Source organism: Rhineura floridana, chromosome 3 (assembly GCF_030035675.1).
Source record: "Rhineura floridana isolate rRhiFlo1 chromosome 3, rRhiFlo1.hap2, whole genome shotgun sequence".
NCBI classification, from domain to species: Eukaryota; Metazoa; Chordata; class Lepidosauria; order Squamata; family Rhineuridae; genus Rhineura; species Rhineura floridana.
In genome coordinates, this window is record NC_084482.1 from 55,889,194 (window position 1) to 55,903,406 (window position 14,213).

At 44.1% G+C, this 14,213-nt stretch overlaps 1 protein-coding gene across 3 annotated transcripts in view; it reads right to left on the reverse strand.

Moving 5' to 3' along the window:
• Positions 1-14,089, reverse strand: part of PYCR1 (pyrroline-5-carboxylate reductase 1) — a 43,108-nt gene extending 29,019 nt beyond the window's left edge. The window contains exons 1-2 of one of the 3 annotated variants that reach the window (XM_061615936.1): positions 13,978-14,089; positions 10,567-10,742 (exon numbers count right to left, since the gene is read on the reverse strand). The gene's annotated coding sequence lies outside the window, so the exon portion shown is untranslated. Of the gene's footprint in view, positions 1-10,566; positions 10,743-11,671; positions 11,808-13,977 lie in introns of all 3 variants that reach the window. The other 2 variants (XM_061615937.1, XM_061615938.1) reach the window with 2 other exon arrangements.
• Positions 14,090-14,213: the final 124 nt, after the last annotated feature.

A 14,213-nucleotide genomic window follows, 5' to 3' on the forward strand; every position in this document is an offset into this window, starting at 1 on the left:
GAGCTCGCCTGGAAAGTTATCACTGATGGCTAGTTTTTCTGAGATTCAGCTAATAGCACCATTGCACATTCCTCAGTGAGAGGTTCCCCTTAAAGAAATAGTGCTTCTTTCTTACTTCCTTTGTATTAAACTAGCCAGTAATTTTAGTATGGACATTTCCTATTGCCTTTTTTGCTGTTTGGTATTAATGGATCTAGCAAATGAGGAATACAAAGAGGAAATAATTGGATTAAATCTCAGAGCATATTTTTCTGGTTTAGTTTTGCTGATATTGCACAATGGAACTGCTGAGCTCCATCTTCTTTATTATCTGCTGAAGTTATTCATAGTGATTCTCGCTAAGACTTTCAACAGGAGGAAAAAAGCCCTCAGAATGTGTCTATGATTCTTTGTTTAATTAGAAACCTAATTAAAACCTACTTACACCTAATTAATAGAAACCTAATTAAAACTTGGGGAAGATTTTTCCCCCAAGGGAAAATTCCAGTCCTATATTTTATGTATCTGATCCAAGCCTCCAATCACCACTTGTGTTACATAAATGCAGAAGACACAGCACACAGCCCTATCATCCTTTGACTTCCATCCTAACTATATTTCTTACCTGCCTGAACTCCATACAGTTTTTTTTGTTTTGTTTCAGGATGACAAAACTAACCCAAACCTTGTGTGGAAAATGTACCAGATGAGTGAGAAGGAATGCGTCACCGGTGGCTATCTTGCATGAAGAAAGACTAGATGATGGTCAAGAACCCTTCTAACTCTCATTCTGTGTTGTTATTGGTTTCCAGTTGGGTACTTGTAATATGGAATGGTAACTTCAGTCCCATGATAGCTTCAGTTGCATAGACTCTGTCATGTGCTATTCAGTGAACAGACAATTCTGGGGCTTAGGTCTACTACTCTGCCACTGACAGCCATCCAGCTCCAAGGTTGTGGCCCTTAGCAACTTTACTTTCCTGGCATTTTGGAGCTGAAGAGGACATGGAAGATCCTAACACAACATGTTAAACCAAAATATTTTTAGTTAATTGAATCTATGTATTATCGTCTATTGCTACCTTATTTATTTCCATTTATATCCTGCCTTTCTTTCATCAAGGAACCCAAAGTGGTATACATGTGGTTCCTAGGTGGTCTCCTATCCAGGCACTGACCAGACCCAGACCTGCATACCTTCAGCAAAGTGGTGGCCTCATGTGCCTTCAGACTATACCCTGGTAATAGTGGTAGTATAGTAGTCAGTCCTCAGTATTCTGTTTGCGATGCTCTCTGCTGTCATGCTCAGAGTGTCAAAGAAAAAGAAAGCAGATAAAGGTTTTTTTAAAAAAATAGCGTAGAGAGACAATGTCTTGAAGACACATTGGTTTCCCCACTTTGGAAAAGGAGGAATTAGGAGCTGGCTTTGGAAAGGGTAAAGGAGTGGGGGGGGAGCATTAGAACATCCCACCCTACCCCAATAACTCAGAGCTGACTTTGTGATAGGGTTATCAGACCTCCGTTTTTCAGCCAGAGACTCTGAATTTTGGGGATCCCCTCCGGGTCTCCGGGTGACACACCTTAATCTCTGGACTTTCAGCTTTCATTTTAAAAAAATTCAGTTTCTAGGTGGTCTGATTCCAGAGATATACACCAAAACGTCAGCTGCTCCCCCCCACAACTTCTTAGTTGCTCTAAGTTCTGCTCTAATCCCTGCCCTTTCAGGTTTTTAGCCAATAAGAAATCAGAGTTGTGATTGATAAGGAATTATAGAGCCAAAATAGTAGAGTCAAATTGAATTGTCTGCCTTCAAGTCGATTCTGACTTATGGCATAAGAACATAAGAACATAAGAAGAGCCTGCTGGATCAGGCCAGTGGCCCATCTAGTCCAGCATCCTGTTCTCACAGTGGCCAACCAGGTGCCTGGGGGAAGCCCGCAAGCAGGACCCAAGTGCAAGAACACTCTCCCCTCCTGAGGCTTCCGGCAACTGGTTTTCAGAAGCATGCTGCCTCTGACTAGGGTGGCACAGCACAGCCATCACGGCTAGTAGCCATTGATAGCCTTGTCCTCCATGAATTTGTCTAATCTTCTTTTAAAGCCGTCCAAGCTGGTGGCCATTACTGCATCTTGTGGGAGCAAATTCCATAGTTTAACTATGCGCTGAGTAAAGAAGTACTTCCTTTTGTCTGTCCTGAATCTTCCAACATTCAGCTTCTTTGAATGTCCACGAGTTCTAGTATTATGAGAGAGGGAGAAGAACTTTTCTCTATCCACTTTCTCAATGCCATGCATAATTTTATACACTTCTATCATGTCTCCTCTGACCCGCCTTTTCTCTAAACTAAAAAGCCCCAAATGCTGCAACCTTTCCTCGTAAGGGAGTCGCTCCATCCCCTTGATCATTCTGGTTGCCCTCTTCTGAACCTTTTCCAACTCTATAATATCCTTTTTGAGATGAGGCGACCAGAACTGTACACAGTATTCCAAATGCGGCCGCACCATAGATTTATACAACGGCATTATGATATCGGCTGTTTTATTTTCAATACCTTTCCTAATTATCGCTAGCATGGAATTTGCCTTTTTCACAGCTGCCGCACACTGGGTCGACATTTTCATCATGCTGTCTACTACAACCCCGAGGTCTCTCTCCTGGTCGGTCACCGCCAGTTCAGACCCCATGAGCGTATATGTGAAATTCAGATTTTTTGCTCCAATATGCATAATTTTACACTTGTTTATATTGAATTGCATTTGCCATTTTTCCGCCCATTCACTCAGTTTGGAGAGATTTTTTTGGAGCTCTTCACAATCCCTTTTTGTTTTAACAACCCTGAACAATTTAGTGTCGTCAGCAAACTTGGCCACTTCACTGCTCACTCCTAATTCTAGGTCATTAATGAACAAGTTGAAAAGTACAGGTCCCAATACCGATCCTTGAGGGACTCCACTTTCTACAGCCCTCCATTGGGAGAACTGTCCGTTGATTCCTACTCTCTGCTTTCTGCTTCTTAACCAATTCCTTATCCACAAGAGGACCTCTCCTCTTATTCCATGACTGCTAAGCTTCCTCAGAAGTCTTTGGTGAGGTACCTTGTCAAACGCTTTTTGAAAGTCTAAGTACACTATGTCCACTCGATCACCTCTATCTATATGCTTGTTGACACTCTCAAAGAATTCTAATAGATTACTGAGACAGGACTTTCCCTTGCAGAAGCCATGCTGGCAATCCTATGAACAGTGTTTTCATGGTAAGCGGTATTCAGAGGGGGGTTACCATTGCCCCTCTCTGAAGCTGAGAGACAGTGACTGGCCCAAGGCTCAGAAACGTGCTTTTTCCTGCTTTTCTGAACATCTCACAGATTGAATAAGGAAGCTTTCAGTCTATTTCTCTCTTGTGTGTAGGAGTCAGACAGGTTTAAATTTTGAAGAGGGCAGTGTTTTGCAAACTTCTCAAATTGAAGCTTTAATCAAGTATTTGCTTTTCCAGAGTAAACATACTCAGAGTAAACCCCATTAAATTCAGTAAGATTTCCTTTTGAGTGGTTAGGATTGTGCTGTAAATTGATGGGACTTTTGAGTGAGCATAGGAAAGAATTGTGTTTGTGTTGTATATCTTTCTTTCCCCCTCCAATCCTATTTTTAAAGCAATTAGGCAGGGCTTAATTAGGTATCACTGTTGTTATTATGTAGGAAACTAATACTGGTTTTATTTTTTTAATGTTCTGGAATGACCAACTGGTTTTGACAATAAACTATTATATGGGGTGTATGTATTTTTACATCTCCTGTGTGTGTGTGTGTGTGTCTGTGTGTGTGTGTGTGTGTGTGTGTGTGCGTGCGTGCGTGCCCAGAGTTAGCCACTCTGCCTCCTGAGTGGCTAACAAACTTTTTTCTCTTCCCCAACAGAGAGCTGCAGTTCTTGGCTGACCAGGAGAAGGTCTCCCCAGCCGCCATTAAGAAGACCTTAATGGATAAAGTGAAACTAGAGTCCTCCTCTGCCAACAAGGTCAGCATGTTCAGCAACAAGAATCCTGGCAGCAAGAAGTACTGAGGAGGCCTGGCTCCTGCCTACCCAATGCTTTTCTTTCTCTTTCAAGGGAATTGGTAGCACAAGCCATTTTTTTGCAGGGTGCCTTGCCTGGTCTCAAGGCTGCAGGAGAACAGGATTTCAGCTTCCAAGTGTGCTTTATTAAAGGTAGTAGGGACCAGTATTTCCGGGGCCTGAGAGGGACTGGATGGGTGACTGTATGTTCTCCTGTGCTTGACAGATTTCTCTCTCGTCGTTGTGATTGCAAGATTTTCTTCTTTACATTTCCCACATGTGCGAGCTCACACACACACACCCTCCAGGGGACTCTTTTCCTATTAATCCTCACAACAGCCTTATGAGGTAGGTTACTCTGAGCGATGATGACTGGACAAAGGCCATGCAGAGTGCTTTGTGGCTAAGGAGGGATTTTAACCCGCTTTCTCCCAATCTGTGTCTGTCTTCTGTGGCTCTGTCAGGCTAGAGAACAGTCACTTCTTCTTTAATAGATCAGGGACTGGAGCTCAGGCAGGGCCTTCAAGTCCTGTTAGTTGTCATGTATGCCATTCCCACTGGCTGCTGTCCAGTCTGGGAGGCATTCTAGACTTTGGGGTATGGCTGCCCTTGTTTTTTTAAATCCTCATTGCAAAAGTGTACCCACTCACTGCTCTCTCTGCTTTGCCTGACCTTACCACTCTCTGCTCAGGACCACAGATTTCTCCAGCTGCTCCAGCTGAACAGCTCCCATCACGCTGCCCACTAATAGTAGGAAAATAAAATGTATCTCTGCTCCTGCCTTCTCCTCCTGCTAGGCTCCCGCATTCATTTCATGTATGCCGTTCTGCTATATTACAAGCCGGAGGGGAGGTCCGTTTAGATGACAAGTTGGTTGTCTGTTGTAGCTCAGCTCTAGTATGAACACAGGAAGCTGCTTGATTCCAGCCAGGCTTCTTGCCCATCTATGCCTGTATTTTCCACTCTGACTGGCAGCAGCTGTTTCACAGGGCTTGCTGCCCGGTCTTTTTTAATTGCACGTGCCAGGGTGTTGATTGCTTACTGTCCCATCTCTGCAGCACAGGCCTCCAGTATGGAGCCCCGCGAGAGGCCTCATACTTGGGGAGCTGACTACTTTTAAAAAATGGTTTGGATGTGAATGCAGCTGAAGTTCCAACTTGGCTCTGTTTTTGGTTCAACAAACGAAGGTTTGATAATGACTTCACCACATGCCTGGAACGTGTTGCGGTGTATGGGGGCGGGGGATAATTCATATTACAGTCCTGACTTGCACAGGGGAGGGGAACAAGCTTCAGCTGTTGAATTTCCCCTTTAGCACAGGGCTAGGGAACCTGTGGCCCTCTAGAGGTTGTTGGACTTTAACTGCCATCAGCCTTGGCCGGCATGGCCAATGGTCAGAGATGATGGGAGGTATTGGATTATGTCCTAGGAGATCAGGGTTCAGTGCCACACTTGACCATGAAGCTCACTGGATGACCTTGGGCCAATCACTTCCTCTCAGCCTAACCTACCTCACAGGGTTGTTGTGAGGATTAAATGAGGAGAGGGAGGAGCTCCGTGGAGGAAAGGCAGGATATAAATGCAATAATAAAATAAAATAGTCTGGCCAGAGGTAGAGCCACAGGTTCCCCGTCTCTGCTCTCATATTCCTATTTTGCAAATGAGGACTCAGACTTCAGGCTGTGAGCCAACTTTGACCAGTGGGTGGGGCCACCTGATGTCATTATCATGTGATGTGGCAACTTCAACAGGACTCACTCTCAGTGCCCATCAGTTGTCCATTTGCAGGCATGATTTAAACCCAAACTGCTTACTGTTAGCCTTCAAAGGATCACCCTTTCAGTGCCCATCAGCTGATTGGTGTTACGTTTAAGCCCTAATGGTTTTACTAGGGAGTTCCTGATGGGAAGCTCCATAGTGTGGCTGATCCCAGCCATACGTCATCAAGTGTGGGGCAGGTGGGCATGGTTTGGGGAAAATGGCCTTGCATACCTAAATTTCTTTGGCCCTTGAAAAAGTCATGTGCCCTGGGCTCCTCTGGCGCTTTGGCATCCATGGTTTGTTGAGGAACCCAATGATTGCTAATGCACTAAATGTGGTTCTGATTCCCTGTGTCAGGGGTCGCCAACCTTTATCGACCAGAGGCCACATTTCAAATTTTGAGGAAATGCTGGGGGCACCAGCCACAAAATAGCTACTGGGGGAGCATGGCATAACACAAAATTAGAGAGTAGTCATGATGAAGCTTTTCCCATAATTATATTTGTATACTAGAAAAGGGTTGACCTGTTGAATTTCTGCCTGCCATACAGCTGCTATAGGCACAAGAACCCTTTCCCCCCCAATGCTAACCCTAAACCAAAGCCTAGGCTCCATCCTATACCCACTTACCCAGAAGTAAGCCCCATTAAACACAGACTTAACTTCTGAGTCGACATGTATACAATTCTGCTGTAAGTTAAGTATACCGTGAATTTTTAATGTGTCCTTGGTCTTTAGTTCCCGCAAAGCAGGGGACATGCCTTAGCCTTTTGTGGTTTTCATATTTGCCTTTTGCGGGGGAGATTATTTTCTTAACATTCACCCACACTTATTGTGTAGTAGTGTTTCCAGGAAATAATTTCTAGGTGCTACCTGATCAGGCAAACCTAGCATAGGAATGATGCATCCTGGTTGCTAGGGACAAAGGAAGGGCAAACTGTGGAGTGGCTAGGGGGGAAAAATAGATGTTGTGATTGGAAAATGAATGTTGGAAGATTCAGGACAGACAAAAGGAAGTACTTCTTTGCTCAGCGCATAGTTAAACTATGGAATTTGCTCCCACCAGATGCAGTAATGGCCACCAGCTTGGATGGCTTTAAAAGAAGATTAGACAAGTTCATGGAGGACAGGGCTATCAATGGCTACTAGCTGTGATGGCTGTGCTCTGCCACCCTAGTCAGAGGCAGCATGCTTCTGAAAACCAGTTGCTGGAAGCCTCAGGAGGGGAGAGTGTTCTTGCACTCGGGTCCTGCTTGCGGGCTTCCCCCAGGCACCTGGTTGGCCACTGTGAGAACAGGATGCTGGACTAGATGGGCCACTGGCCTGATCCAGCAGGCTCTTCTTATGTTCTTATAGATGTAGGAAAAAGTACACTAAAACGGAGGAGAAGCAGCAGCTCTTTAGGACCCCAGGGATTCCTATTGCCTGGTGTCCAAACAACTCACTTATAGCTTTGACTTCATTTATTGGCTAATCACACTAATGGGCAGGAGCGCCCAGGCTGGCTCTTTTCACATAAATTGTTTAGAAGGGTACTTGCATATTTTGCTCCATAACTTACTTTTTAGAAGTACTACAGATTGTCTTGTTTTTTAAATGAAAGCTCAGGTGCTGAGCTACCTGCTGGAGGCACCACTGAAGGCCTTTGCGGATATCATGGCACCTGCCAATGATGTGTTGGTGACACCTGCCCCACCTGAAGGGCTCAGCGGTGGGGCAACTCCACCCCACACTGATAGCCCAGTCAAGAAAGGGGCAACTATCTGCCTTCCCTTTTCCTTGTATAATGGGTCACTATTCTATTTACTGACTCAAATGTGACATGAAAGTGTGGTTTTCCGCTATGTGAATGAGGCTTGGGCTTGCATGCCCCCCACCAACACCTCACTTCACATGAGATCGGAAGGATCTACTTCTGTTTTTGAACAAACCAAAGTTCCTCATTACATCCAAATTCAAAACCGGGGATGTGGAATCTGTGGCCCTCCAGATATTGTTGGACTACATTTCCCATCATCCTTGACAATTGACCATGCTTGCTGGAGCTGATGGGAATTTCAGTCCAGCAACTGCCTGGAGAACCACAAATTCCCCATTCCTGTTCTAGCTCTATGACTTTGGCATAGCGAGGACAAGGTAGGATCAAACTCTGGTGTCCAGTTATTTCAGAACCGGCCTGCTGTTTCAATTGGATTTGCCTGCATTTTATCACTGAGCATATCTTCTTCAAAGGTGCTGTTTCTGTACATAGAGCAGAGAGAAAAATTGTGGGGGGGTGTGTTTGTTTGATATTGACACTTGCTCTGCTTAACAGTACTTTACCTCTGGAAGATTGACGTAGAATACCTCATCATTCTTTTCAAACTATGTTTGTTGCTATCTGTAACTATATACTTCAAGATATTCTGCAACAGAGTCCTCAAACACTTTCTTTCTCTCCTACCCCCTACCCCCACCACAGAAAGAAACCCTGCACCATTCATCCAAACCTTTGTCCCTCCAACCTCCCCATATGGTAATGATTGGAACAAGGAATCAGACTGACTGGGGGTGGGTGGAAGAAATACTGTGGACCAGTGTCACACTTACTATTCATATGTTTAATAAGTGGAGGAAGATTTGTTTTTATTGGCAAGAGTGGTTTTGAATTTGGATCATTGCTGACACCTGATGTGTAAGATAACCTTAGATGTATGCTGGTTATCTCAAGCCTATGGGGTTTGAAGCTTAGCGCATGTTCATCTTTCGACACCTAAGGACACAGTATTATTTCCCAGACACCTGTTGGGTTTCCTAGTTCCTGCTTTTTGGGAGATGTGGAGATGGGGACCATATGTTCAGTCTCTCTAGGACATATTTCCCATTCTCTGGAGAATAAATTTTGTGCTTCTCGGCCTGAGATTTGAGATTGTGTGTTTATTGCTTGTGTTCCTTCCTCAGAGAGGCTAGCACATGGCAACATCGAAGACAGTGGGGTCGCTGTTAGTTTTCTTTCAGGAAATGGGAGACCTGGGTGCTCTATTTAAAAGAAAAAATGGGCAGCCTGTGGAGACCACACGTATGCAGAGCAATATCTAAGGTTGCCAGGCTCAGGGCCTGAGAATGATTCTGTATCTTTAAGAAAAGAGAAAATTCGGCCAAGTGCAGGTTTTCTTGCAACAGTGTAATGCAAAAAACCACAAGGTGAAATTCTCCCTTCCCCCTGCACATCTTTTAAAGATACAGGAGACCTCTTGGAGGCTGGGCCTAGCAAGGATCATTCTCAGGCCGAGCCTGGCAACCCTACTTCTATCAGGCTTATCAACCAATGGCAGTTCTAAACACAGTGATTTGTATGGGCAATGGATCCATTAAGGTGAATATGCTTAATTGTTATATTTTTATTTATATATAAATATCCATATTTTTCAGTTCTGTTTGATTAAGACCTCTTTTGTAACTGGTAACTTTTTTATAGAAGCTGCCTCCTCACTTACTGTATACTTTTAAAACAAGTCTTTGCTGAAGTCTGAAGGCCTGAGAAGATGTAACAGCACTAATACTTCTGAATACAGTAAATCCATTCAAGGAATGGACTGAAGTTACTTAAGTCCATTGATTAGCCTGCAACCTCTTTCTGATAATGGGGAGTTGATTTTGTGTTCTTTCTAAATGTAGATTATATTCCCTCTACTTGGCTTTTTTGTAGAACTTCTTGAAAAACGTTGATTCCTAAACAACTCTTTCCATTTATTACTGCTCTTTCATGTAGAGCTGCCTCAAGGTTCCATGACTACACCAATACAAGCCTTGATCATTCATAACTGTTGCAACCATACAGGGGAAAAACATAAAGAGATACATTTTTGTGTGCATAATTACCAATTGTTCACACAATTATTCGTGATTAATTCCCAATAATTGCTCACCCTGAAATGACCCTGTATCTTAAGCAGGAAATGCTGAACTTTTTCCCATCTGGGTTTAAACATGCTACAAGATGTTCCACCAGAGGGAGGGCTTACAAAATTTTAAAGATCCAGTATCTTGCTGATATATTGCTATAAGACTGCAGTTCTAAATTTATTTATTTAATTTATTATTGCATTTATATAACACCTCATAGCTGAAGCTCTCTGGGCGGTTTACAACAATTAAGAACATTAAAAACAAGTATACAAATTTAAACCATAGCAAATTAAAACCCATAAAAAACTGATATGCTATTCAAATGTTGTTAAAAATGCCTGGGAGAAGAGGAAAATCTTGAGCTTGTGCCGAAAAGATAACAGTGTTGGTGCCAGGCACACCTTGTCAGAGAGTTTCCCTCTGAGCTTCCCTCGGAGTAGGCATCCAGAGGAGGACCTTTGATGCTGAGCATAGTGTATGGGTGGGTTCATGTCAGGTGAGGCATTCCATCAAGTATTGTGGTCCCAAGCTGTGTAAGGCTTTATAGGTTAAAACCAGCACCTTGAATTGGGCTCGGAAATATACAGGCAGCCAATGCAAGTGGGCCAGAATCGGTTTTACATGTTCAAACCATCTGGTTCCTGTTACCAATCTGGCCGCTGCATTTTTCACAAGCTGCAGTTTCTGAACCGTCCTCAAAGGCAGCCCCATGTAGAGCACATTGCAGTAATCTAACTTGGAGGTTACCAGAGCATGGACAACTGAAGCCAGTTTATCCTTGTCCAGATAGGTGCATAGCTGGGCCACCAACCGGAGTTGGTAGAAGGCAACTGAGGCTACCTGAGCCTGAAGTGACAGAGATGGTTCTAGGAGAACCCCCAAGCTACGAACCTTCTCCTTCAGGGGGAGTGTGACCCCATACAGGACAGGTTGAACATCCACCATCCAGTCAGAAGAACCACCCACTAACAGCATCTCAGTCTTGTCTGGATTGAGCCTCAGTTTATTAGTCCTCATCCAGTCCATTGTTGCAGCCAGGCACCGGTTCAGCACATTGACACCCTCACCTGAAGAGGAAAAGAAGGAGAAATAGAGCTGTGTGTCATCAGCATACTGATGGCAACACACTCCAAAACTCTGGATGACCGCACCCAGCGGTTTCATGTAGATGTTGAACAGCACGGGGGACAGAACTGACCCCTGTGGAACCCCATACTGGAGAATCCACGGGGCCGAGCAATGTTCCTGAAGTACCACCTTCTGGAGCTGACCTGCCAAATAGGAGCAGAACCACCGCCATGCAGTCCCTCCCACTCCCAACTCAGCCATTCTTCCCAGAAGGATACCATGGTTGATGGTATCGAAAGCCGTTGAGAGATCAAGGAGAATCAACAGAGTCACACTCCCCCTGTCTCTCTCCCTACAGAGGTCATCATACAGGGCTGTTTCCGTGCCAAAACCAGGCCTGAAACCTGACTGAAATGGATCCAGATAATCGGTCTCTCCAAGAGTGTCTGGAGCTGGCCTGCCACCACTCGTTCAAGGACCTTGCCCAGGAATGGCCATGGTAAACACACCTACCATGTCCCACTTCTGAGTAAATGTACTTAAGATTGTGCTGCATAAGCCTCAGCCAGCCCCTAGTGACATGGCAGGTGCTTTGGGGGCTTGTCGGGTCTCTTTGCCAGGGTTGGAGTGGGGGAATAATTGTGTGCTCTTGCAAAAAGCTTCATCTCCTAAACTTGTCATTTTCTAAATAACTGCAGGGAATCTTTTTACATCACTTCTGCCACGGATCCTGTTGTGCTGTAGTCAGTTTATTAACGTTCTGTTTGTTTGCTTTCTTTGAACAAACAATACTGATAATGAAAAGAGGGATATGGTTGCTTAGGGCTTGAACACGCTGTGCATCGGGTTTGTTACTTTTTCTGGTCCACCTGAAGCCATAACTAATACAGTTTTAATCCGACTGGTGATGGCTGCATTTGAAACTTACTTTACTTTTATGTTCACATTTTGAAGTCTGCACCACAAGTGGCAGAGGTTTTCTTTGAAATATGGCCTGGATCCAGTCACATTTTGATGTCAGCAAAGTGAACCTAGAAGCTCGCAAAGAAGCTTCTTGTATAAAACTTTGAAAAATAGCAAAATCACAGAATTAGTTCTCTTCAACATTGCAGTTGGAGTAGCAATCGAGTGAGTGAGTGAGTGGTATGCGAGAATAAAAAATAGGGTGTGGTTTAGGGCAGCTGTTGCATACATGGTGTACAAAGGAATCGATGGTGTGTGTATATATACAGAGTAGAGTGTATTCTAAAGATATGAAAGTAATTTATATGAAAAATATACAAATTGAGTAAGGTGAATATATGTGAAAAAATATTGTATGTAAGAAGGGGGAGAATACTGATGCAGAGAGGTGTGTATGTAAAGAGCCTATGGCAGGGATGCAGACCTATGGCCCTCCATCTGGTGTTGGTCTACATCTCCCATCATTCCTGTCCATTGGCCATGCTCGCTGGGGATGATGGAAGCTGGATTCCAACAACATCCGGATGGTCACAGCTTTCCTATCCCTGACCCAGAGCTTGGAAAAGTTACTTTTTTGAACTACAACTCCCATCGGCCCCAGCCAGCATGTGCTGGCTAGGGCTGATGGGAGTTGTAGTTCAAAAAAAGTAACTTTTCCAAGCTCTGCCCTGACCTATGGGCTGGGTTGGTGTCTAACAAGAGAAGATGCTATCTCTGACATCCTTGTCCCTTGCTCAGCCCTTTTCTTCATGGTAATAATGGTATTGATAGTGAGTCCCATTAGAACTCCAGGGTTCTACCTAATGCAGTTTTTTAAAAAAGCCACAAACCGTTCAGTGAAGGCACTTGATAAAGTCTGTCTTCTACATTGTGAAGGACTGTCAGGGACCGCCACACTGATCCCAGTCAACAAAAGTTGTTGAGGAAGAAAGGCTGGGAGACAATAAGGAACAGCTGTGGAGAGACCCAGCTGTTGACAGCAAGGCTTTAGAGGTCCATATAACAGAGGGCCTGACTAGAGCTCGTGTGTGTGTGCGTGTGCGTGCGCGTGTGCGTGCGCGCGTGCCCAAAATGGAAAAGGGATTGGCAGGGAACTTGAGGGGTTGGAGGGCTATAAGATGGGTAGGTGACAGTGATGGCCTGGCCTGGCCCGGCCTGCAAACTGTGAAAGGGTATTCACTGGGGAAAGTGTGGGAGTGCTATAACTCCCTGTCCTAATGAAGAAGCAAGACAGTCCTTTTATTTGTGGCTTTTTCTATGTGCTGAAAGAGGAGGACCAGGGCCATGGATACTGGGCCTTTGGATGTTCCCCTGCCGATGAAAGCCCAACATACATGAAATATGTTACACTTTTAAAGGCCTTCTAAATGCGTGTTGCATTTTCCCACCCCCTATCCCTGCATTTTAATGATGTCAAACTTCTCTTTGTTGCAATTTTGCTACACCTTCTCAGACTTAACTGTGTGATACACTTTATGGATGATCCTTGGATTATCTGTCTAGAGAATGGGTGCTCAGCAGTAGTCAAACAACATATAAAACAGTTGTCCAATTAGGTGAATAAGAGGTAAAAGTTATAGAAAATAATAAAGCGTTCTACAGATGTCTGCACAGAATTACGCTGTTGGTAGACAACATGACAACATCAAAATAGAAGCAGAATCTTACAGAAATTAGTAACTACAGGCTAGAAGCTGGCATAGGCAGACACAATGTTCACTTCTAATTTAAGGAGGATGTGTTTGCCACTGTGATTGGGAAAGGTTAAAATTTGAAACTAAGGCTTTCTGCTCTACATCCCCAATAAGGGAAAGGGGAAATATTATTTTATTTGAGTTTTGTTCCAAAATTTCCCATCAAAAACAATTTATTCCTGATCTTGAGGGAACAAAATTGTGAGTGGTAGTTAGGTACCCTGACACCAGATCAGTAAAGGGGAGCAATAAATGTGGATAGGAGAGTGGCCTGTCCTCTCTGGAAAAATCTTCAGAGAGCCATAGTTCTTAATCTCCTTAAGATGTGTTGTGTTACTAAAGTTTATATATATAAGACGATGCAAACCTTGACAGGAAAGGAGAGAAAATTGGCATTGTAGTTTTTGCTCATTGCTCCCACTAGGCACTGAACTACATATAGTGGTTAGTACAGCCACCATTTCTATGCTACAAGATCTGGAGTAAGGAGCATTTACACTAGGCCCACTGTGTGTGATCACAGACTGAAACTAGCCTTGCAAGTGAATGGCCCATCTAGAATAACTAAAGCACCTACCTTTGTGATCTGGGAAGCCAATGTCTGCTGTCGGACAAATACCATGTTCATGTACATTTAGCCACAACATGCCTTTTCCATTATGCTCCTGGGCAAAGGGCAGTGGCTCTTTTCTAATACAAGGGCAAAGTACTCTTTATCTGAGTATGGCCAACAAGAGGAGGAGCTATCCTGCAAGGAAAGCTGGTTTATACACTTTACCTGGAGGAGCAGGTTTTGCCAGGAGGCTGTAGATT